The 23,947-nt window shown below is 35.8% G+C and overlaps 1 protein-coding gene across 1 annotated transcript in view; it reads right to left on the bottom strand.

The window, feature by feature from the left end:
• The window catches only part of SYN2 (synapsin II), a 143,873-nt gene that overhangs the window by 82,931 nt on the left and 36,995 nt on the right, over window positions 1-23,947 (bottom strand). The window lies entirely within an intron of this gene.

Raw genomic sequence — 23,947 nt, 5'->3', positions numbered from 1 at the left:
CCTATATCATTAAAGTAGAGGTTCTAGTGTTTCTGGTGATGTCTATTTCCTGGCCTGGCCTACCTCAAAGGGCTGACACTACTGTCTATCTTCTAGAGGAAGTAGCTTGATGTCCTCCCCAACCATAGTGTCCGCAAAAGACAGAGCTCTTACAACCCACGTTGCCTTTCTGATGAGTCAAAGTTTAAATGCAAAGAAGTGAAATAATTTCAAAAGGGCAACCTTCTATCTATGTAACACATATGCATGGGACTAGAGGATTCAGCCCTTCCTCTACTCATTGGGAAATGGATCTCATCAGAGATAACAAAACTGAAATTCATTTTGAAAAGAGATAAAATGTAAGCCCACTGTTTAACTTTACTTTTTAAAATGAGATACCTATACTTTATACCACACAGAAAAATGAAAGAAAAAAAACAACAACTAATCCACATTCTTGTTTAGATAGTTTATTTGTACAGAAAATAACAGTCTTCTGGGGCAAAGGTTCCTGTATTTTATTTAACTGGTCTTCATTCAGCCTGGAGGCAGACTGCACTTTAATCAGAGGTAGCTAAGGAGATGTCTGGCCCCAGTCCACTTCCGGTGGGAACATGGCGGTTTAAACTGCTCTCCAAGATAGGGAGAGATGACACCACAGCTGGACTGGTAGCTGGCAGCAAGTGCTGGCCGCCCAACATGCTGCAGATTAAGGAGCAAGTGAGGAAATCGACCCATACAGTCTCCATACAGCCGTTCCTGGAAGCTAATCATGGGCTCCGAAACCTCTGTGAATGGCTTTCAAGTCGAGTGACTGGGAGGCGGGGGAACCATCTCCATTCACCGCTGTGGTGCAGCCTTTAATGGACACTAGAGCCGAACGATTCTCATTTCTTAAACACTTCGGTTTAAACTGTTTTTCAGCACGAGAGAGACATTCTTTCACAACAGATATGTAAAACTCTTGGGGGTTATCCTTATTTCTGGGGCTATATTTTTAAATGAAGAAATAGAGCTTTAAACTAAGCTGATTAATTTGCAAAAAGCTGGAAGAAAAGTGGTATTTAAAAGAGACTTAAAATTAACTTACAGTGAAAAAGGAAGATTTATTTGTTAAAAGTTAATTTTTTTACAAAACTCCATCTGGAGCAATGAGGCTTGTCTTTTCTATGGGAAAGTTTCTTGTTTTGTTCAATTCTGTCTGCTGATTGGTGGGGCTTTAAAAACAGAACTAGACTGTAACTTGATTCCTGGGTGATCCCTTTGAAGAAGTGGACATGTGCACCTGCAATTCTGACTTGGGTAATTTGTAGCTATATTAAAATATATTCATTTAATGTCTAAATCACTTTTGTACATGAAGAAGTTGGAATATTAAACATATAGAAGCTTTGGGAAAAAAATATTTACAGCTACTATGCAAGGTGAATCAACAATGGTTAAAGCATGTATCTTTAAATAACAGCAACTACTGATCAATTTGAGATGGTTTAACAGAATAAGGTGCTTCTGGTAGAAGTAAACATTGATTTATGATATTATTCCCAATTTTGTAAGTAAGATAGAAATGTTCTTTTCCCAGTAAGTCACAGTATCACTACATCACAATAAAAGGGCAAAGGATGCATATCACATCATATCATATCATATCATATCATATCATATCATATCATATCATATCATATCATATCATATCGTATCATCCATCTATCTATCTATCCTACCCTCTGCCTATCTACTTACTTCATATTCAGAATTAAATATCAAATAGCAATGTTTCTTTTCAATGAAATATTCAGAAGTATATAACCAAATTATTTTAAAACTTACCAGATTAGAGGCTAGGAATTCTTTTTACCCTTCAATATTGAAAATACTGAGCATATTAAGAGCTATAGCTTCGAAGTCTAGCGTATAAACAGAAATTGCATGGCATCAGGGATTATAAATCATCCCAAATTTTTGCAGTTCTTCAGACCAGTTATTTTAGATGTCTGGCTTTAGAACTATAAGGTATAATATGTGGAAATACAAAAGGTACTTTTTTCTGACTGTGAACCTCTACGTTTTGCTATATGGGACACTGTAAGACACAATTATTTTTCTGAAAGGTATTTTTGTTAATTGAAACAAATACTGTTTTTACAACCTAACATATAGAACATTTTATCCATAGTTAAGCACTTCCAAATCTTATTTTAGTGGAAGATATTTAAGATTTATTTAAGAGTATTATATTATAAATCTCAAATATGTTTTAAGAATTACATTAATTTTAATTCAGTTCAATATTTTATTACAGTCCAGAATTCATTAATTTTAATGAATGGATTCCTTGGAGCAGTGGGAATTTGAAAAAAAAGTTGGGCTGCTTTAATGAATAACAAAATGAGCTGTGTTCAAAGTCTCAAGCACTCTTCTGAACAATTTTCAAAGCATGCAAAACATAACCTACTAAAAACATGAAATATATCAGAACTTTTCTATGACAGATTTCTGCTATATTATTTGTATTTCAGAAACAGACAGATATAGATATGGATACATACATATACACTGTATATGTGTATGCAAATACCAATTTTAATATATATTTTAGATCCTCATGACCAATAATCAAATAATAAACATTTGTCATTCTTCTAAGTGGAATTTGTAGAGAAGAAGCTGTACAAAACTAATTAGTAGTGTTTTCTTCAAGCCTGCAGAAACAGGACAGGTAACCACAGTGAATTATGACCGTTTTTCAACAAGAGTATATTTTACTAGAATGCACTTATTTCCTATAAATAACTGGACTCCCTTATTACTTTTATTACTTTTATCTGGCAGCAATATATATAATTTCTTGTGTGTTGGTCTAAAGACAATGTTATGGCCATAACAAAATGTAAAATGTGACACTGGTCTTATAAGGAATAGAATTATCTGCTACCTGCCCTTGATTTTTGGTAATTTGCCAGTACCACATTATTTTATTAACGAACTACAACATAGGACTTGTTAAACTTATTTTTGAAAGTAAGCCTCTTGTATAAAAAGACCAAGTTAAAAAAATGATTATAAGGAGAACTAATCATGTTACATTTAACAAGTGGAGCTGCAACACTAACAACAAAGGTATTATGATCCCCTGCTGCTACCCCAATTTTTTTCTGAATTGCTCCCTTAAGAGAAAGTATAAACCCTACAAGGATATGGATATGGATATGGATATGGATATGGATATGGATATATATATATATATTTAAATATGTTCAGTTCACCAAGCATTGCTGATCAAATTATCAGTGATCATTCTTCCATTCTTAGAATATCACACTATTCTTCTGTTCCCATTGTATAACTTCCAAGTTTCCTAGATACCATAATTTCTTGTTGCCTTTTGCTATTTTTCAGAACAGAGATTCAAAGTTGAAGGTTAACTTGTCATTATTGTATCTCTTCAATGAATCTGCAGTGTTCTAAAACAAAGAATATATAAAAGTGGTGATGGTTTAAATAAGATAGAAACATATCCCTTCTCTATTAGAATTCCACAAAAATAGAGCTCATACTTTGTGAAGAATTAAAATATATGTTTCTGTAATTAGTTAATATTATAAAGCTTTTTTTCTTGTTCGGGATAAGCCATTTTCTACTGTAAATTCAGAAGAAAGTGATTATTTTTTATTACTGTCATAATTGTTCTTATGGCATTTGTAAAACTATACAACTTGAAAAGCTCAGAGGGTTTCTGCTGCCCTCTTGTGTAAAAAGAAGTGGACACCAAGCCATGTTTTGCTATTAATTGTAATAAATGAGCTCTGGGAATTCAGACACGCGATTTTACTAGCTGCATCTGGATATACCAGACACTGAGCCTTTTACATCCAAAATCTATGCTTTATTATTGTGATAACCAGCCTTTTCCTCTTTTATTTCTTGCCCCCAGGAATAAACTGAATTTCAATGATCATATTATTTAAACATAAAATCAAGACATAACATGCAGAGAGCAAATTCACATGAATACATTAGTATTCATTCACTCTGGGAAAGAGCAAGAATAGACTTTGACTTCCAGTACTACATTCCTTGAGTTTTCCTAGAACACTAGGGTTGTGGAACCCTGAATGATAATTATGATTATAATTGTAATTAGGATAACTGGAAAGGGTGGCTTTGTGCTGGCTTCCCAAGAACTAGATTAGATTAGTATAGTTTATTTTATTAAAGTACTTTATTCATTTATTTTAAATATCCTTCCCTGCTTTCTTTTGTAAACACATTCAAATCAACTTACAGCTACCAAAATATAACTAAACAACAAATATAAAACAATGAAAAAAAGGTATTTAAAATCAGGGAGATTAAATATATTTGTAAGTTAAATGCCACTGCATGGATAAATGTTTGGATATTGACCAGTCTTCTGCAATAACTCATAGCTGTTCCGAGGACATTCCAGTAATTGCTTTGATTCCATTCAGCCAACTTATTCATTATCCATTTTCTAAGTAAGAATCTCAGAATTTCTTGAGATTTAGCAGTTTTGTATGATCTGGACCATTTTAAAAAAAAAGTTTTTTTTAAAGTTTTTGAAATGTAATTTTGGTGTTCAGAAATGCTGCAAATATTCCAATGCATGTGGATGCAATACTGCCAACTAAAATTACTCCTAGCTAGTACTCCATTTCTATGACAATAGATTCTTAGGTTATTGTACCGCATACAGAATTATTTAGTAGTTTTAAGTAATGCACTGTAGAAGCATTAAAATATAAATAGAAGTATACATAGATAGCAAGCATTCTTCTCATTCCTACTTCTATTTGTTCGCATTCCTATATATATGTATGCGAAAAATTATTTGGAAAGTAAGCCATCTCCTGCTTAGTAAGCAACATACACAAATCAAACAGCTAACTGCAAGGTAGCAGTATCTATTCCAAATTTATTTAAAGGATCCATTGTCCCAATATAACATTTAAAAGCAAAGCTTGTTATTTAATATGCAAAAATACTAAAGAATGTTTTAATGCAGAAACCAAGTAACTACAGGGGACTACAACCAGCCATTGCCACTTCGTGTTAAACATTTCAAAATCAGTCTCCTTTGCAGACTTCATTTGTATATTGTTTCTTCTCTTTTTATTATCACAAAATGCATCTCAGAGAAACCATTTCATATATCTCAGATAACATGTATTAAAGCGGAATTGATTAGTATCCTACCTCAGAAACTTTCTCCAGTCCTATTCTAAACAGGAAAATAAATTATAAGTCAGAGAATGGATGAAGTTGTTCGGTCTTTAGTTGAACCTGGCTTCTAAAGACAAGTAATTACATGGGAATTGAATACAATTTTGCATATTCTGCCCTCATACTTTAAAAGTGTAGGTTTTTAAGTTTAAACTTTTAAATAAATTTTACTTCAAAATAAATGTTTAGAATTGCATTTTAAAAGCTGAAAATCAATTAGAGAATAAAGAGCATTATATAGAAATCAAATGCCTAGTTATGCAGATTACTACTGCAACTGTGTTGTATTTTGACTCAGGCAAATTCCCAGAAGTAGCTGCTGAGAGAACTATATACACTATACAATCATTCTTTTTCTGGAGCAGATTTAGAAGGTGTGGAGGGAAACTCATGTGCAATTGGATTTAATCCCCTGCCCTAGTACTTTGGAGTTCAGGCTCAGTTCTTGAATTCTGAACACTATATATTCAGAATTACATAATACTTATCCTCCAGATAGCATGTGAAAAAGTACAGTTTATAAGGCCATGCTTCAGAATAACTGATAATTAAAGCGAGACTGGAATAAAAGCTAAAAATGAATAATGAATTGAGAACTGATCATTTTAGGAATCAAAGAGGAACAAGGAATCCTTATATAATAAGAATATTAAGAAAGAGAAGATTAGAAATTGGGAAAGTACACATATAACTGAAAATAATTTAAAAAGAACTTTTGATATCCTTGGCTGCAATAAAATGTTTATTATGTTACATCAGGCAGCAATAGGTTAGTTTTGAAACATAAAGTTTATATATAATTAAAAAATATTAGAGCATGTATTTTTTTTTACTTGAATTCATGAACGCTTACGCCACAATCAATACTTATGGTTAACTAAGCTCTGTTGATTTTGCTTTCCTCTCTGGAAATTAAAAAGGAAATCAGTGTGCAGACAAGTGCTATAATACCCAGTACAATTTAGAAGGGGAGAATAAGAGGAGCTTAAATGCCCAGTGGCATGTGCTGGCAAATTCCTTGGAGTCCCTGGTCAGAGCCCCTTCCATCTACTTCTGCGCCACAGCAAGAAGACTTACACTGAGACAGTTATGGTGCTATTGCAAAAATATATATGCTTTCGTTAAGATTTGAAACTGAAGATGAACGAGTTAAGGACTGCATGATAAAATGGGCTGTGAATTTTGGTTATAACATACAAATGGACAAATGGGAAAGAATGTAGATAAATGGACTGAAATTCACATTTAAGAGAGAAGCTCTCAGGGAAGATGCTCCCAGTGTTTGTTACCGGTGGCGTATTCCGGCCCTCTGGACTCAGACCCAGGTCCTGGACAGCAGACCTATGGAGGCCCTGGCTTTCAGCTGCTGCTTCTTAACGCCAGGTCAGTTAACAACAAGGCCCCCCTTCTGTGTGATCTAATCACTGAGGAACAAGCAGACCTGGCATGTATCACCGAGACCTGGCTGGGCCCTGAAGGGGGAGTTGCCCCTTTTGGAAATGTGCCCAGGTTCACAGTCTGGCACCAGCTGAGACCCCAGGGGAGGGGAGGAGGGGTAGCAGTTGTCATCCAGGAATCACTGTTGGCCTTCAGGGGCGCTCTCCACAAGTGGCCGGTTGTGAGACCCTGTTCCCAAACTTGGGTTCGCAAGAGCAGTTGGGACTGCTGTTACTGTACCAGCCTCCTTGCTGTGTAGCAACTTCCCTGCCTGAGCTGCTGGAGGCTGTTGTGGGGCTGGCAGTGGAATTCCCCAGACTTATGATCTTGGGGGACTTCAATCTGCCGTCCCTAGGGCGTGCCTCAGAGGCAGCTCAGGAGTTCATGGCCCTCATGGCGGCCATGGGCCTGTCCCAGATTATTCGTGACCCGACTTGGGACAGTGGCCTCACACCAGACTTGATTTTCTTGTCAGAGCAGCGGCAATATGATCTGAAAGAGGAATTCCATCTGTCCCCCTTGTCTTGGTCAGATCATGCACTGGTGGCCCTGAGATTCTGCTACACTACTTCCCTCCCCAGGGAGGTGGGACCTATTCAACTGGTCTGCCCACGGTGACTGATGGACCCAATTGGGTTCCAAAGGGAGCTGGGGGTTATACCCGAGGGTCTGCTGCATGGTCCAGCAAAGGCCTTGGCTGCTACTTGGAATGGAAAAGTGGCCGAGGCCTTGGACAAGATTGCGCCTGTGCAACCTCTCTTAACCCATCGAGCCCGACACTCCCTGTGTTTTATATTGTATTTTAATGGATTTTATCTCTTATGTAAACCACCCAGAGTTGCTTTTTAACTAGATGGACAGTGACAAATTTAATAAATAAATAAAAAATATGTTCCAAGATTATCCTTTTTCATGTCTGCTGAAATGTCTGGTTTGGTGGTGTCAAAATATTGATATTTGGTGGTAACAAAGTATTGTTGTTTACTAGATTAAAAGCTTTTCGATATTTTAGAAGCCACTGAAAATTCACATCTTTCATTAATTAATTCCACAAAGGTGCTGTCACTTTTACTTCTTTTGAAATATATTAGGGAAAACATTACACCATAATTAATTGATGTAGAATTTGACCATACTCTTCTGGAATCTGCAATGAACATCTCATCTGCTATCTCTTTTACATGCCCAAACACTTTCTAAATTTTCTGTGAGAATAGTTCATTGGAGGATTTATATCAAAACAGCAAATGATAAAGCCAATACTGTCCACAATGCATATCAAATATATAGAGATTTGACAAACATCCAATTTCACCAATCATTTTTATCAAGAATAATCAAATGTTCATGCTTGGTAAATGGTCTAAAAACTCTTCTTTTATCCAGTTAATATAAGACTATCAATATACAGACTTATTTTAATCATATGTATCCACATGAATTTAGATTTTCCATTTCCCTTTTTAATCACTACTACTTCATTGCATTCTCTAACTCTAGATGTCAGTTCTACACTTCCCATTTGACACTATTGAGCAAAAGCACTGCAAAAAATGCTTTTCGGTGGTGATAAATTACAGGAACTGCTATTGGATCAATATGTATACAGGCCGTTTAAACTCAACAAGATCATCAAACACACATAAATATTGATTAAAGATTCAAATGTATTTTCAAAGTCAACCTGACAAACCAAATCTACTTAGCATTAAGAGAGAGACAATTTTCTGTTATATAAGACAATGAATTTGTTGTTTTCTTAAGATATGATATTAATTGCAATTGTATAATTGCAATTGTACCCTACAGGATATATATACATTCTACCATAAACTATACGGGTCATATTGCTGTCGACCAATGTATTTTTGCTAGGCAATTTACATAACATTTTTGATAGCAAAACATTTGCCTCATGCTCCTGTTTTCTCATAAAAATGGAATTAAGGCTTTTGTGACAGAAATGGATTTATAGCTAAAAATGCAAAAGAAAAATAGAATCTGCCACTCAATACCTGTAATGGTATGTGGGAATGACCTTGGGAGAGAGGAGGGAGAGCCACAGATGGGACAACTGGCACATAAAAGATGTCTCAGCCCACAGAAGAGGAGATGGCATGGGAAATATTTCAGAAGGGACCCTCCCTAGTTTTCTGGAGAGTAAAAGCCTTTTATACTGCTAAATTATGGGCAGATTTGGAATTTTCAGCAAAAGGAACTAATTCTATTTTTTTCTGGAATTCCGTTTCGGGTCTGTTGAAGGAACGCAAATTCCAACTTGATATTCCTATACCTGCTTTAGTTTGGGAGGATTTTTATACAAGCATGTTTACTGACTCAAATCAAAGCCTCCCACAAAAGAGACTAACTGGTCCCACATATTTTGAAAACCTCCCTCCTTGGCCCCCTGTGTCAGTAGCTGAAGTTAAATCTATTATCCAATCCTTGAAACCTAATAAGGCGCCAGGAGAGGATTTTTTGCCTCCAGAACTCTTTAAAACTCATATTGACTGGTGGGCCCCATTACTTGCAGGTCTGTTTTCCTACATAAATAATACAGGATTTATTCCAGTAGGGTGGGAAGTTGCAATTGTTGTCCCTATACACAAAAAGGGAGATAGGTCTGACCCTCAAAATTATAGACCAATAAGTCTCATCGGAATTGTAGCGAAAATGTATGCTAAACACCTCTTGGGTAAAATAGAAGATTGGGTAATTAGGATAAACCTCCTTGCAGAGGAACAAACTGGTTTTAGACCAGATTGCTCCACATTAGATAATTGTTTTATCTTACATCACCTTATTACAAAACAACTGGCTAGAGGCAATAAACTGTTCACTGCTTTTATAGATCTAACCGTAGCTTTTGACTCCATAAATAGAAATATCTTATGGAAAAAATTGATTAACTTAAATATGGAGCCTAGACTTTTATTTCTAGTAAAGGCCCTTTATTCAAATACCCACCTAAAAGTACGAACTGGTGTAAATGGCTCCTTAACTAAGAGCATCCCCACTCATAGAGGTGTTAGACAGGGTTGTATCTTAGCTCCAATGCTTTTTAATCTTTACATTAGTGATATGCCAGGGTCCCTGCGTACCCCAGACACACATATGTTAAAAATTCATGGTACATTTGTAAATGTTCTTTTATATGCGGATGACATGGTTTTAATGGCATACTCTCAAATAGGTCTGAGAAGACTCTTGAAAAAGCTAAATACTTACTGTGTTTCTAACTCTCTAACTATAAATAAATTTAAATCCAAAGTGATGGTTTTTAGCAAAAGGAGAGTGAAATATAATTGGCAGATAAAGGGGGAGCCAATAGAACAGGTGAATTCTTTTACCTATTTAGGAGTGGTTTTTACTGATACTGGAGCCTGGGAAAAATCACTTTCGAAGGACAGCAGGGAGGGCTGAGGTCTGTGCCAAAAGTTTACTTAAACTGTATAATTATAAATATCCTGGCACGCTGACCCCTATACTGAAAGTATTTAGAGCAAAAATTGTCCCAATGTTGACCTATGGCACAGAAATGTGGGGCCTTGCAAAATCTGCCGCACTTGAACATGTCCAGACCCGTTTTTTAAGAAATACATTGGGAGTTGATAAGAACACGTCAGCCCCCGTGATCAGAGCGGAAACAGGTACCCATTCTATACAGAGCCAGTCAGTAATTAAAGTCTTTTCTTATTGGCAGAGAGTCCATTTAATGGATTATGATAGGCTTCCCAAATTATGCCTGTTGGAACAAATAAGTATGGACCTCTCCATATCCTGGCTAAAACATCTTACTAAAGTTATCTCACAATATGGGCTTTCTACTCAACAGGTACCCATAAATACCTCGCAGGCAAAGGATATTTTTAAACAGCGAGCCCTGGATATCAGTGCCCAAATGGACATGGAGGAACTGGCTAAAAATGGGTCATTAAAATGGTTAGCTAACAATAAAATTACCTTTAATTCTGAAAAATATATGTCGATGAGTCTAACCCAAAACCTAAGAAGGGCCTACACTAGAGCTAGGTTTGAATTACTGGACTCCATGGTCAAATATGATCGTTTCCATCACCTGCCTTACGATGAGAGGCTATGTGTATGTGGGGACCCAGCCATAGAAGACATTGCCCATGTTTTGTTTGACTATAAACTTTATGACTCACTCAGGCTTAATTATTTGTCCTCTCTGTTGGAAAGAACAGTCCATTGGGACTCCAAACACAGATTATCTTATTTTCTTTCAGGCACAAATATCTTTATTGTAAATAGGACTGCCACGTTTGTGGACAAGGCAGCTCAGTTGAGAGCCCGACATATAGAACAGATTGGAGTATCATGTAGGGGTGATGGTCTTATATGAATCTGGATTTATGATATTAGCGATATATTATCATATTATTTTATAGTAGTATTATATTTAGTACTATCCCATTTTATTATTATAATATTTTATTGTATCATGGATTTTGTGTATTAGTTATTTGTTTTACCTTTGCTGATGTTTCTTATTCTTGTTGATATAGTTGTAAGACTAATCAATAAAGTTGAAAGTTGAAAGTTGGAGAGTGGTGGGTTAAGGTTTCATTCGTGTCCTGTTGATGGAGACCACAGCTACCTCACCCACACAACTAAGAATTATAATGTCTGTGATTACAAAAGAAGATGACATTTCTGCCTTTTGGATCGATCACTCTAATCATGAATATGGGCCAAATATACTACACTGGTTTCAGAGCAGAGTATTGCTCTGGCTGCAGTTAGATAAATGTCATGTACAGTGCTGCGGATTTGGTGTTTTTGGTGTTTTCAGCTAAATGATTCTGACTGTAGATTGAATAATATACAAAATTGCATAGAAATGCACAAGGCAAGCAGTGCTTCTGCATGTAGTATATTGTAGAGTTGAAGCCAGGCTAAGAAATAATTATGAACTAAGAAAACATACAGTCGTTATGTAATTTACCCACCTAGTGTTGGCAAGAACACACGCCCTGTAATTTGCAGATCTGCACTTATAGAAGGTCTCAGGTTGAATCCCTAGCATTTCTTTTTGACCTGCACTGTGCTTCAGTTTTGTTGCCTAAGGCTTTGAAAATGTCTTGTTCGTCCACTAATACCAGACCAATGATCTACAAATACTTATGTTTATTAATAATTATTTTTAAGATTGGCAATCAGACTTCTGATTATTATCATGAAGGTATAAAGACTGGAGCAATATTTTATTTTACTGATGGCTGCCTATTTATCAACCAATGCTTCTTAATATGTTGCACTGATTTTCTAACTGATTGGTTTTCAGGAGATTTTCAGACTTAAGTTGCCACAACTACGACAGCATCCTACAAACTGTTATTAACTTTCTGTTTTAAGTAAAAGAAAATATTTACTAAGCAAACTATAAAATGGAACTATAGATATTTTACCCCTTCTTTGCCAGGCTTACAGGTAGAAAATCAGTACATTCTATTACTTTAAAAGAGCTGTGCTCTGCAGTGAATTGAACTTAAGAACAATCCCAATAATCAACATTATAGTCTCTTGCAAAATGTACAAAACTACTTTACTGTCAGTTTATTTCATCAAAGCAATTTATTCAAAATTAAAGAAGATTCTCATCACTTTACAAAGTGACAGCGGTGTGCAGGAAATGGCATGTAAGATATTCAACCTTGAGAGGAATTTAAATGTTCATACACTAAATATTGAAAGATACTTGCTGAAACTGACAGCAAAAGTAATGAACAAAATTCTATTGAGTACACGGTTGCTTTGTTTATGGCTAATAGATAAATTGGCTGTGTTTTTCAAAGTGGTGAGCGAGGCCTTTGGCATGACACAACCTTTTTACTGATGCCTTTTTTAAAGGCCATCATTTTTCTAGTTATAGCCACAGTCTTCAATATTTACTCCTGTTAAAAGCCCTCTTATGAATCACACATTTACTAAGCATTTCTCAGTACAATTACTGTAAGTTTCAGAGAGCTAGAGGATTCAAAACTGCTTCAAGTTGGGCTGAACTTGTCAGGAAAAGGAAATGTTTGGAATAAGCAACACATCCTGGGTGTAGAATTCTATCCATGACCTTCTGTAATATGTGTGGGTGATTTATCTCTACTATATGCCATATTCTTTGCCCACATTAATCATTATGTATAAACAAAATACAGGCTGGTTGTTTCCAGTCTTCAACAACTTGCTAGCAATTAGAGCACAGTCTCTAGTGGGTTATAGTTATATCACACAAATTAAGTTTGTGTTAACATTCAAGCCCTTACAATCTTTTGATTTAAAAAGAAAAAAGAAATTTTAGGTTGTGTTTTCACTCTTTATCTGTATTCTGAATCTAAGTATTTCAACACCAGGGGGAAAGGTGCAATAAAACTGAAGAAAAACAAAGTGCAATAGAACATCAACAATAACAAAAAGAAGTGAGGAACTGACACTGAATATTTCTTTGTGTGAAAGCAGTGATTAAAATACTAAAAGCAATTTGTTTCCATTTGTTTCTGAGGAGGCTGGTGTTGTAACACAATTATTTCTAGATTTCTCAGATTTCTTTATGCTTGTAGATAACTTGTAATTGATATCTAAGTCCAAATACATTTATGGTGCAAAAAGGTTTCTTTCTGTAAATCTCTATTTGCAGCCTGAAAGGGGAGGGAAAGTTTTGAAACAATACTATACATGACTGGTATTCTCAGACTTAGTGGACAAATTTGTCTTTATATACTAAACAATCATAAGCTAATTTTCTTCTTACTTTTAGTGTACTTCTGCTTTTTTTATTTGGCTGACAGTAATTACAAAGGTTTGAGCCTTAAATCCAGGGTTGGTTGGACAACAAAACAAAGCAGTTTCCCTTGCTTTTTCTTTTCTTTAATTTTGGAAAGTTGCTGGAAAAGAATTATAGGGAAAGGATTTGCTTAAGGAGTCAGCTGAGCAGATCACATCAGAGGTGGAAGTCCAAGGCCTCACAACCTGAAGGCATCCGAAGAAAGAGTAGCAGGTGGAGGAAGTATAAGAAGAGTATATGTAAAGAGCCCACTGAGCCTCTTCACAGGGTTCTTTCTATGGTGATAAGCCCAAATATATAATGTTTAAATATTGAAAATGAATGTTTTTAGTTTTTGTAACACATGATAAAAAGGCGGGCCATGGACTAATTAATATGCATGCAAAATGTGCTATTAATGACTGTATGCCTCATGTCTTACAAAAACTAAACTTATTAATATTTTATGATTAATATTAATATTCTATTATTTGATTAATGTTAATATTAATCAGAAGTAGAAATAAAACACTAAAATTACAGATTCTAGCAAATTAGCAAACTGACATTATAAAATCAGACAGAAACTAAAAAAAATATTTAAATAGACACTCAACATTAAGAAGTTCAATGAATTTCCACAGGAATGGTATTCTACAACTTTAGCATTACTACTAAAGAGACCATTCTACATATTACTGCGTATCTAATTTCACAGCAGACACAGCAGGATTACTGAGGCTGTGATGGTATGTGGGAAAGACCTTGGGAGATTGAGCCAAGAGAAACTGCCAAGGTAATGGTCAGAGAAGGGCAGCATAGCCCGCAACTGGTTAGTGGGTGGAGCAAGAGGCTCAGAAGAGACCCTCCCTAGTTTCTCACACTGTAAAGGAGGCAGTGGGGAAGGACTGCGCTTTCAGACTTCCAAGATTCTGTCAATGTACTTTCTAGTTCTCTTCCAGAATCATGGATACAAATATACTGTACCATGCCTGTTTCCCTGCTTTCGCCTCTCATGCCTACTGTAACATTGTATTATCTTTGCTTCACCCTTTACTCCCTCCCCACCTGCCTATCCCAAATTTCCTGCTTTTCTTTTCCTTTTCATGTAAATAGATACTTGTTGCATCTTTTTTTTTTTTTTTTACTAAAACACAATAACTCCAGTTCCTTCTTTGATGCCACAAGGTGTGTTTCATCTTCCATCTTCCATTTCTACATCTTGATAACTCTGTAGCTCCGTGTGGACCTACAGGCATTAACCAAGGTGGCTCCATTATTATTCACATCCGCTCTTTGCCTAATATTTGTTCTTTTTTTAGTCTTGTGTTTTCATACTTTTAAAAGTGTTTTTAAATAATAATAATAATTCTGTATATTTTAATGGATTTTTTTAGCCTTGTTGTACGCCATCCGGTCACTTGTTTGTGAGGTGGGCAGCCATATACATTTGACGAATAAATAAATAAATAAATAAAAGGTAGCTTTACAATAAAATAGAATTGGCTCATCTAGTTGTGATTCCTATCTGGTTTACCCCTTGAGGCTGACAGAGGCTGATCTTATTATTTGCTATATGAAAGTATATTATTCCAGAAATAATCCTAAACCAAGAGGACCTTAAACTTTAAAAAGCAGAAATGTACTTTACCCATAAATTAACAGTACTGATGGAAACAATGTAATTTCAGAGTAACATTATTTTGTATTTTTAGAGAATAGTTTGGCCAGTACTGTACATTTTGAAACAATTGAATTTTTGGTTGAATATTAGAAGCAGGCACATAGCATTGCAGACGTTTGGTACGGAAATGACAAGAAAATATACAACTGAGGCCATAAACTGGGATCAAGTCTGTTAACCAAAGAAAAAGCTACAAATGTACAATGTACAGTAGATGCCAATATTTCAATGGGGATTTCTAAAGGGCTTTTGTAATTGGAAAAGATGTAAACATTTTCAAGAAATATATATTATGTACAGAACTTTCTAGATTATAACCCTATACAAAGGAAGTAAATCCCATTGATCAAATATACAAAGATCCCACTAGAAAGATGATCTACCCTTAATACATGTAATGTTTTAAAACCAAGATCATCTGGGACAGAACTTACTGGAAGATTTAAAGAAAACCACTTATTTTACAAATGAAGCACTGATTAGTGTTATTAGTCTTTTACTCAAACAACAAAATAATCAAAAGCATCTGTAGTTCTTATATAGTAAAATATTTCCACTATACACATATTTAAACAATCATGACTAGTTAATCGGTATTTAACATTCAGTTACCTGATGGTTCAAGTAAAATTTTTAATAAATGCCTTAGTAAAACCTTATATTTTAAATACATGTGAAACAATTCTGGAATACTGGTAAAACTATTATTTTTATTTCTGCTGAAATTTTAAACAGTATAAAAACAGTATAGACAATTAGCAATATATATTACTAAAAGAAGATATAAACTGTGGGGTTGAATTTCATGATTTTTCAAGTGCTTAAAAAGAGACTGATAAAATACCATGGCATTTCATCAAAAAGCTTTCTAGGTCATGCTGGAATGTGTCCTAACTCATGTTATTTTTATAACAAAGTGACCTTTAAAATGTTTTAGGATTTTTTAAAAAAAAGCATTTTCTTGATTGTGTAATCTCAGAGGTAGTGAGATTTACAGTAAAATCCAAGAATCCAATTATTGTCTGCACAGTAATCCAGCAAGAGGGAGCACCAGACTCCTAAGTGATTCTACTCCTAGGTGGAATAGTAGGCATTTACTCAATTTTCCTATGCAGAGACTGTCCTGAACAAATATTTCTTGAAAAACAAGCTGTGACTCAGGCCCAGTATTGGAGTTCTGTGTCTAGATCAGACTCTTCAGTAGTTTTCAGTGCTGGTCCTTTTAATCTGGCTAATACTCCTCATCTAATTCAGAGTGGTTGCTCAAAGTAGCGGTTATGACCTGACTTTTCCAGGGACCATGACTGAAGATATTCCATACCAGTGATGCCGGGCTAGGAATATATCAATTGTGCAGCACTGATGGAGAGAAAAACTAGGGCAGATTTGTTATAACTTTCAGAAGTTTAATGGGAAAGTACATAAAAATATATGGCCCATCCTTTTAATGTACATGCATTAGGTAGGGTGGCTTATAATAAGTAAGATCACAGTATCAAACTTAAAACAACCAATATAAATAAAATACAACCAAGGTGGGGACACCAGATATAAACATAATCTTCAGATGAATATTATTTATCTTAAGAGAGGGATATGATATTTTGTAGCAAAACAAGACTCATGTGGCACTGTAAAGGTAGTAATTTTTAATAGCGCAAGCTTCTGTGGGTGACCACTTCATAACAAAATAGCCAAGCTAGAATTTATCTTAAATGTACACCACTTTGCATGGATTAAAAAAGACGAGAATTTCTTATCACACTATACATACATACATACATACATACACTATTCAATCAGATAATGTCTATAGCAATATCTAACTGCTGCTTCATGTTTGATCAAAAGCAATTCTCTTACCTTTCCTTTCACTATTCACCTCTTTCTCTTCTCCATCCCAAATACTGTACAGCTATGTAGCTATTACACTCTTCTCGCAGGTGGAGTGTAATCCACAAATATGTGTACACTGTAATAAATTTGTTAAGTGTTATGGTGCATCAAGACTTTCTGTTATTATTTATGAAAATATTACTTATGTGAAAAAAGGATAGATTAAGTAGCAGAAGAGAACCAGATGGGGACACTGTCAAATTTCACTGGGCGAATCCATATAATGTACTCTTGAGAAGGTTTTATTGCAGGCCTGTACAACTCATAGAGGGGAAAGGAGCAAATTAATATCTTAAAAATAATTGCAAGCCACAAAGGGATAGTTGGCATGCTGATCAGCTGTTCAGTGGGTAACAGCATGGCAGCAGTGACGGAGTTGGCGGTGACTGGGAAGCCTAGAGGCACTGGAAGCTCTCCACACCACGTCCTTCAGGGTAGAAGTGGCTGCAGAACCCTGGGCAGCTTCAGTGGTGGATCCTTCCTGGTAGTGGCAACATTTGGAAGGAGCGGACTGATGATTTTTCAAATAACGCCAGCGGCTGCCCAAAGCTGCTTGGCAGGCCGCATGTGGTCCATAAGCTGCACACTGTGCAGGCCTGCTCTACTGTGTGCCCACATTTGACCATGCCTTCATCAGAAAATGGGTCCTGTGTTTCCTATTCATGTTTCTCTTCATTATAGAAATAAGCAGCTCTTCAAGTTAATATAACTGAAATCAAACTAAAGTTTATTATGTGGCTCCACTGATGCATATCAACTGATGAAGCAATGCATACTATAGTCTAAACAGACACTTTTATGTTTCACTTGCATCTTCAAGAAGCAGGTGAAAATGTTAACATTCAAATTTGAAAAACAAAATGGAGAAGTTGCTATGACAGGTACAGTTAGGGGTAGGGTTAATTAGATGAAAGTCCAGAACATATTCTCTCCCCTGTTTTTTAACTTTCATTCGCAAAAAGTGAATTCTTCATTAGCAATGTATTCTTTATAATACAATATTTAAAACTGTTCTGTTTGATTCCTCTTTATAACAAATGAGAGTTTCTGAAGTAATCTGAATGCCACTCTAACCACTCAGCCACTAACTCAATAAACTAATATTTCTATCATGGTTAAAACAATTACATTATGGTTTAACTGAAAAAAAAGCATTCTTTTAAATGTGTCAGGTTAAGCCCAAGAAACTCCACGAGACAGTACTGGAAACAGCTCAGTTACTTTATTAGCTCACACCTGCTAGACAGAATCTCGCCAGACCAACTCTAAACTCTCCAAGCCAGCAACTAAACACTACGAATTCCTTAGGGTGGTGCCAGTCTCATCCTCTTTGGTTTCCCATGCTCAAGCTGTGGGCTGAGGAAATGCTTCTGTCCTTGAACCTTCTCATCGCAATCCATCACAAAATGTTACCTTGATATCTGCCCAGATGGTAAATCATTTCAAGAATAATTTTGGTAGGTACTCAACGCACATGCTATGCTCAGACAAACAAGAAAGTGGGGAGAGAACTTGCTTTTTCCCTAATCTATCTTTCCTAAGCCCCCTTCCCACTAAACAAACCATAATGTACATATGCAGGGAAGGTTTAGCAAAGAATGGGGGGAGGGGGACTAGAGGACAGATGCTGTCATCCGATCAGAGATGCCCTACAGCAATATTCCATCTGCAGAGCAAGACTTCCTCAGCAAGTCTTTAATCTCAGATCTCCCGGACCATTAATTTTTAAGGGATCATCTAACAAAATCCCCAAAAGGTATGAATTTATAAACTGATATTTTCAAATATGGACGCACTTAAAATAACTTCACAATAATGTATGGCTCTCTGTTGAACATTTAACGGTTAACAACAAATTAATTGTGGTGTTTTGAGTGAATCAGGCTTCAGACTCTCAAGGTATACAGGTAGTCCTCGGGTCACGACCCTAATTGGGACTGGAATTTCTGTCACTAAGTGAAGCGGTCATTAAGCAAAACATCACACAGCCATGCTGCTTAGTGACAGCAGTCCCGGCAGTCCAGATTGCGGTCGTTAGCCCAGGACCACATGGTTGTTAAACCAGGGCTTCACGCTTCTCCTGCCCTGTGTGAACTGCCTCCATTTCAACTCCCCCCACCAGCCTATCTCCCCCCCATCTCTGACCTTTTGGCCAACCTGCACAACACGGCCAAGATGAAGAAGCTGCTGTATTCCACTGTCGCTGGCCCCATCACCACCACCTCCTACTGCCTTCCAATCAGCTGACTGTCATTGTCTTTACCTCCTCCTTTTCCCTCCCCATCTAGCCCAACCCCAACCCTGTCTGGAAGACGCAGCCTCTTCTATGGCCAAGGTCCTGCAAAGCCTCTCCATCCCATACTTGTATTCTTCATTTACAGAATAAATAATAATACCTTGGTTTGGGCAACATTACATCAGTATTGAGAGACAATATTCCTGCTCTCCTATGCCCTTCCAATGTAAAGGTTGTAGAATGTTCTGCTACTCCATAGATTAAAAAGAGCTACAGCTGCCACATTATCTCTTTGGGGATAAGAAAACCATACACCTGATATATTTTGTGTTAATACCATAGCTAACATTCATTCACAGCACCTGGATAGAATACATATTAACATAACTTATCTTTGTTAGCAGCATCTTACTAAAGACATGTATTTAGCTGACTCACAAACTATATTTAGACCCAATCCCATATCACAGCCTCGTTATCACAGTATGTAATTTAAAAAAAAAAAATCTTTACTGGAAATTTGTTAAATGTCACAATCCTAGTGACTCATGACTTTTTGGAAAAAGAAAAAAAAACAAGCTTAGCTATATTTCTACAAATGTTATTGTAGGAATTAAGTAACTAAGTGTAGAATTAAATCTGAACACTATAAAATCTTCAAGTGTTTTATCAAATGCTATAAATATTTTATCCAAAAAGTTATACTGAGAATTCACATTTAGAAACAGATTTTTTTATTCAGAACTAAGACGGAATATGCTATAAATTAATTTAGTCAGAATTAGTTCCTATTACAAGATTGAAACACTGATTGATTTCCACAAATACCTTGTCATGGAAAAACTTTCTTTCTAAATCATAGGTAAATTAATCTCAGGTTTCAAAAATAACAGGTGGTGGTTTATTGTTTACAATACAAAGGTAGTATTTTTAGAATCTGAACAACAGTAACCCTGAAAAGGTGAAACAATTGGATAGTTCTTGCTTTGATGCCTATAGGAGAAAGTCATGCTCTGGGTCCAATCTACTAAGGAGTGGCACCTGATGGGGCCTAGGAAGAGAGCCTTTTCTGTCATGGCACTTGTCCTTTGGAACATCACCCTCCCCCCCCCCACCCCCCCACCCCGTTACTGAAAGCAAAGGTTCACATACGTTTGCCACACACAAATAAGTAGCTTTGGATCATTTTCCTCAATAAATAAATGAATAAGTATAATTTTGACTTGTTTGTTTAACTGGTTTTCTTTATCTAGTTTTAGGACTTATATGGAGAACAGATGATGTTTTAGGTCATATTTATGCAGAAATATGGAAAATTCAATAGTGTTCACAAACTTTTAAGCATTACTGTAAATTAACTTCAGTTTTTCTAATTTGTAATCCAGTACATATTTTCAGCAATATCAACTGCCTTTCTTTCATTGTTAAGTAACATTCTATAATCTTTTAAGCAACTGCCACAAGTAAGGTGATAGAGGGATATTAACTTTCAAGGTGATGAGGGGTAATTTGAGATACAAATTAAGAAGTTAACAAAAGCAAACAGAAAAGTTTTCCTTCAACAGGGGTATCTGACAAAAAAATTCTATGCATGTTACTCTTTCTACGCAATTAGATATAATGTCTCTAGGTACACTGGGATTGTAGATAGGATCTGACTGGAAATATTACCTTTCATAATCATCTGTTGATGTCGCATTTTTAAAATTTGTATTGCCAGAAGCAGATCAGTTGACCGTTGGTGCTTCTCTAAAACACAGAACACTATGAGACTCTGAGATCCAATTGTTTCAAATTAAGAAAGGATATGGCATAGATATTGCTCCAAATTTCAAACTAATCATGAATGTGTCTAATGGAAAATAGGTTCAACCAAAATACAGAAAAAAGTTACCAGTGTTTATCTTGTCTTTAAGACAAGATAAACACTGGTATCTTTTTTCTGTATTTTAAGTATAACAGGAAAAGATTACAGAGTTAAGTATTAGTGACAAGTAGTTTAGGAAGAAATTACTCAACATGATTCAGGTTTAGCAAATATTTGGGGTTTGTTTGTTTTTTTGTCCTTGAAAGCCAAGCCATACACCGATGGGAAGCTGGAGGAAAACCATGCTGGGGACAGCTGCATATCAGTCGGTGACCACAGTCCAAATAATACATTTTTCTTAATAGATTTCTTGCTGATAGCCGTGATCAGAAAAACTGCTTGAACATTCCCTGGAAGAACAAACCACCCAGAAACTAGAGATAAAGCAATTAAATGTTATATAACCTGATGGAAAGAAATAACGTTTTAAAGGTGGTGTTTTGTTTTTTTTTTGTTTTTGGTGCCTCTGAGTCAGTTTTTTGATTCCTGGTGACTGCCTGGACTAGTCCCTGCAGTTTTCTTGGCAAGGATTTTCAGAAGTGGTTTGCCATTGCGTTCTTCCTAGGGCTGAGAGAGAGTGACTGGCCCAAGGTCACCCAGCTGGCTTTGTGCCAAAGGAGGGACTAGAACTCACAGTCTCTTGGTTTCTAGCCTGGTGCCTTAACCACTACACCAAACTGGCTCCTGTTTTAAAGGATTAGTGTATATTAACTGAATAAACATGCCTTCAAACCACTGAAAATATTAAAGAAAACAACTGAAGCATGTCTTATCCACTACAGCAAAAAAATGCTGTTTACCTCTCCACCTCAAAAAAAAAAAGACAATTTTTTTATTTCCATCAAAGTAGATGTGCATTTTCTATACCTCTTTTAATCTTACCTGTTCCTTACTCTCTTTGACTACATTCTTTTCAACTATTTTTCACTATAATTGTAACTATGTTTTTCATTCTATTTTTCTTTTTGCTCTAATCATTATCTTACGAACATTTCCTCATCCATAGCTTCTTTCACTGTATCATTTATCATTTTCTACCAAGCATCCTTTTCATGATTCCTATTAGTGTAACTCCATGTACATCTTTGCCACTCTGCAATATAATTCTTTTCATTCTGTTTCAAGCAGCTTCTACATCATATTTCCTTACATCCACTCATACTGCTAGGAGATTAATCTGTCTTCTAATGCTTTTTCATACTAGCTACTATCACAGGTTCCCATCCTGTTGGCCTGGAAAGTTGTAAAACCTGGCATTTCCCTCATTTGTTAGTTGGTGTTTGTTTATTTAAATTTTTTATTACCAAAAAAAAAGGGGGGGGGGAATACATAAAGGTGCCCAATACAGTGAGTCTGTGAGGATATGATGTGAGGTGCTTCAGTTTTTGTATTTTGCATTTTGTATTTATTATGCCTGTTACACAATATACAAATAAATAAATAGAAACTTTAGTTTCTTTCACTTCTTTCCTTTTCTTCTGTACCATTTTCCCCCAAGACTCTTTCTTGACACTACCAAATAATGTAATGTTTCATATTCAGATCTTCTCATAACCATTGTATTCTTCAGTAACTCTCTCAATCTTTCATCATAAATAATCAAATCAATTGTGCTTTTAGATTTATATTAATTCCTTTGCCATATTAATAGACAGGTGCTTAAACCAGGTAGTCAAAACAAACATAACTTTTTAAAGTGGATATTCACCAATCACCATTCTCATTCATTCTTGAGTCCCTCATGACCCAATTACTTTTTCTGTATTCTTTTATCTTGTTCATTCTCATCCATTTATGTTAGCTAGCAGGGTAACTTTTCCCTCCTGGGCTTCATTCATGAAGAATATTGTACAACTTTTCCCCAAACTCATTTCTGGCTCATCTTTTATCACCATTCATGAAATACAATAGTTGTCTGGAGGGAGCAGGGGAGTGCAGGCAAATGATGAACTATGGGTGACACCATTATGTTAATACAGATAGTTTTCGTTTACTGACTGCCTTGTTTAGCAACTGTTCGCAGTTACAATGGTGATGAAAAAGTAACTTTGTGACTAATTCTCACATTTAGGACCTTCACAGGTGTATAAAGCAAAGGAAAGCTGAAGCAAGATCATAAGCACAGGCACAGTTTCATTTAGTGACTGCTTCACTTAACAACCAAGTTGCCGGTTCCAATTCTGGTTGCTAAACGAGGATTACCTGTACTGACACATATGTATTTGCATCAGAAATTGGGATGCCAATATGTAAGGATGGTATCTGGATGATGATGTCACTGCATGCATCATCTTCTTGGCATCTTCACAATTTCTTGTAGATGCCACTGCATGCAACTATCATGAGCCTATTGATTTCTACTTTTATACTTACCCACAACTTAAATGACACTAACTCATAATTTTTATAGACCCTTTAGCCCTTCCATTCAAAATTAATTATAAACCTTCAATTCCCTGCATGTATTCATCCATTCTACCAGATATACCACCTTCATTCAGAATTCCTACAGTAATTTCAATTTCTTCGAGTTTTACAGACATATATCTATTTTTTTCTTTCCTGACATTAATTCATACTTTTTACCATTTACTCTTCTTATATTCCAAATTATAATCTTCCATAAACTATGGTTGCCACCAAATATTTCCAGAGTTATTGACCTCTGCCTCCCATCATGGCTGTGATCAATTGAGGCTTTCACATAATGCTTTTTAGTAAGATTCATTATTTTACTTCAGATAATAAGAGACATGATGTAGTGCTGGTAGTTCCACTGGAGGACTGGTGGGAAGGAATTAGATTGTGGTGTGTGTGTGG

The sequence above is a fragment of the Python bivittatus genome, unplaced genomic scaffold (genome assembly GCF_059951505.1).
Source record: "Python bivittatus isolate LINGU-HERP-01145 unplaced genomic scaffold, Pbiv_v1 ctg000080_np1212, whole genome shotgun sequence".
In the NCBI taxonomy this organism is placed as follows: domain Eukaryota; kingdom Metazoa; phylum Chordata; class Lepidosauria; order Squamata; family Pythonidae; genus Python; species Python bivittatus.
Note: the sequence above shows the minus strand (reverse complement) of the source record. Positions and strands in the feature narration are given on the sequence as shown.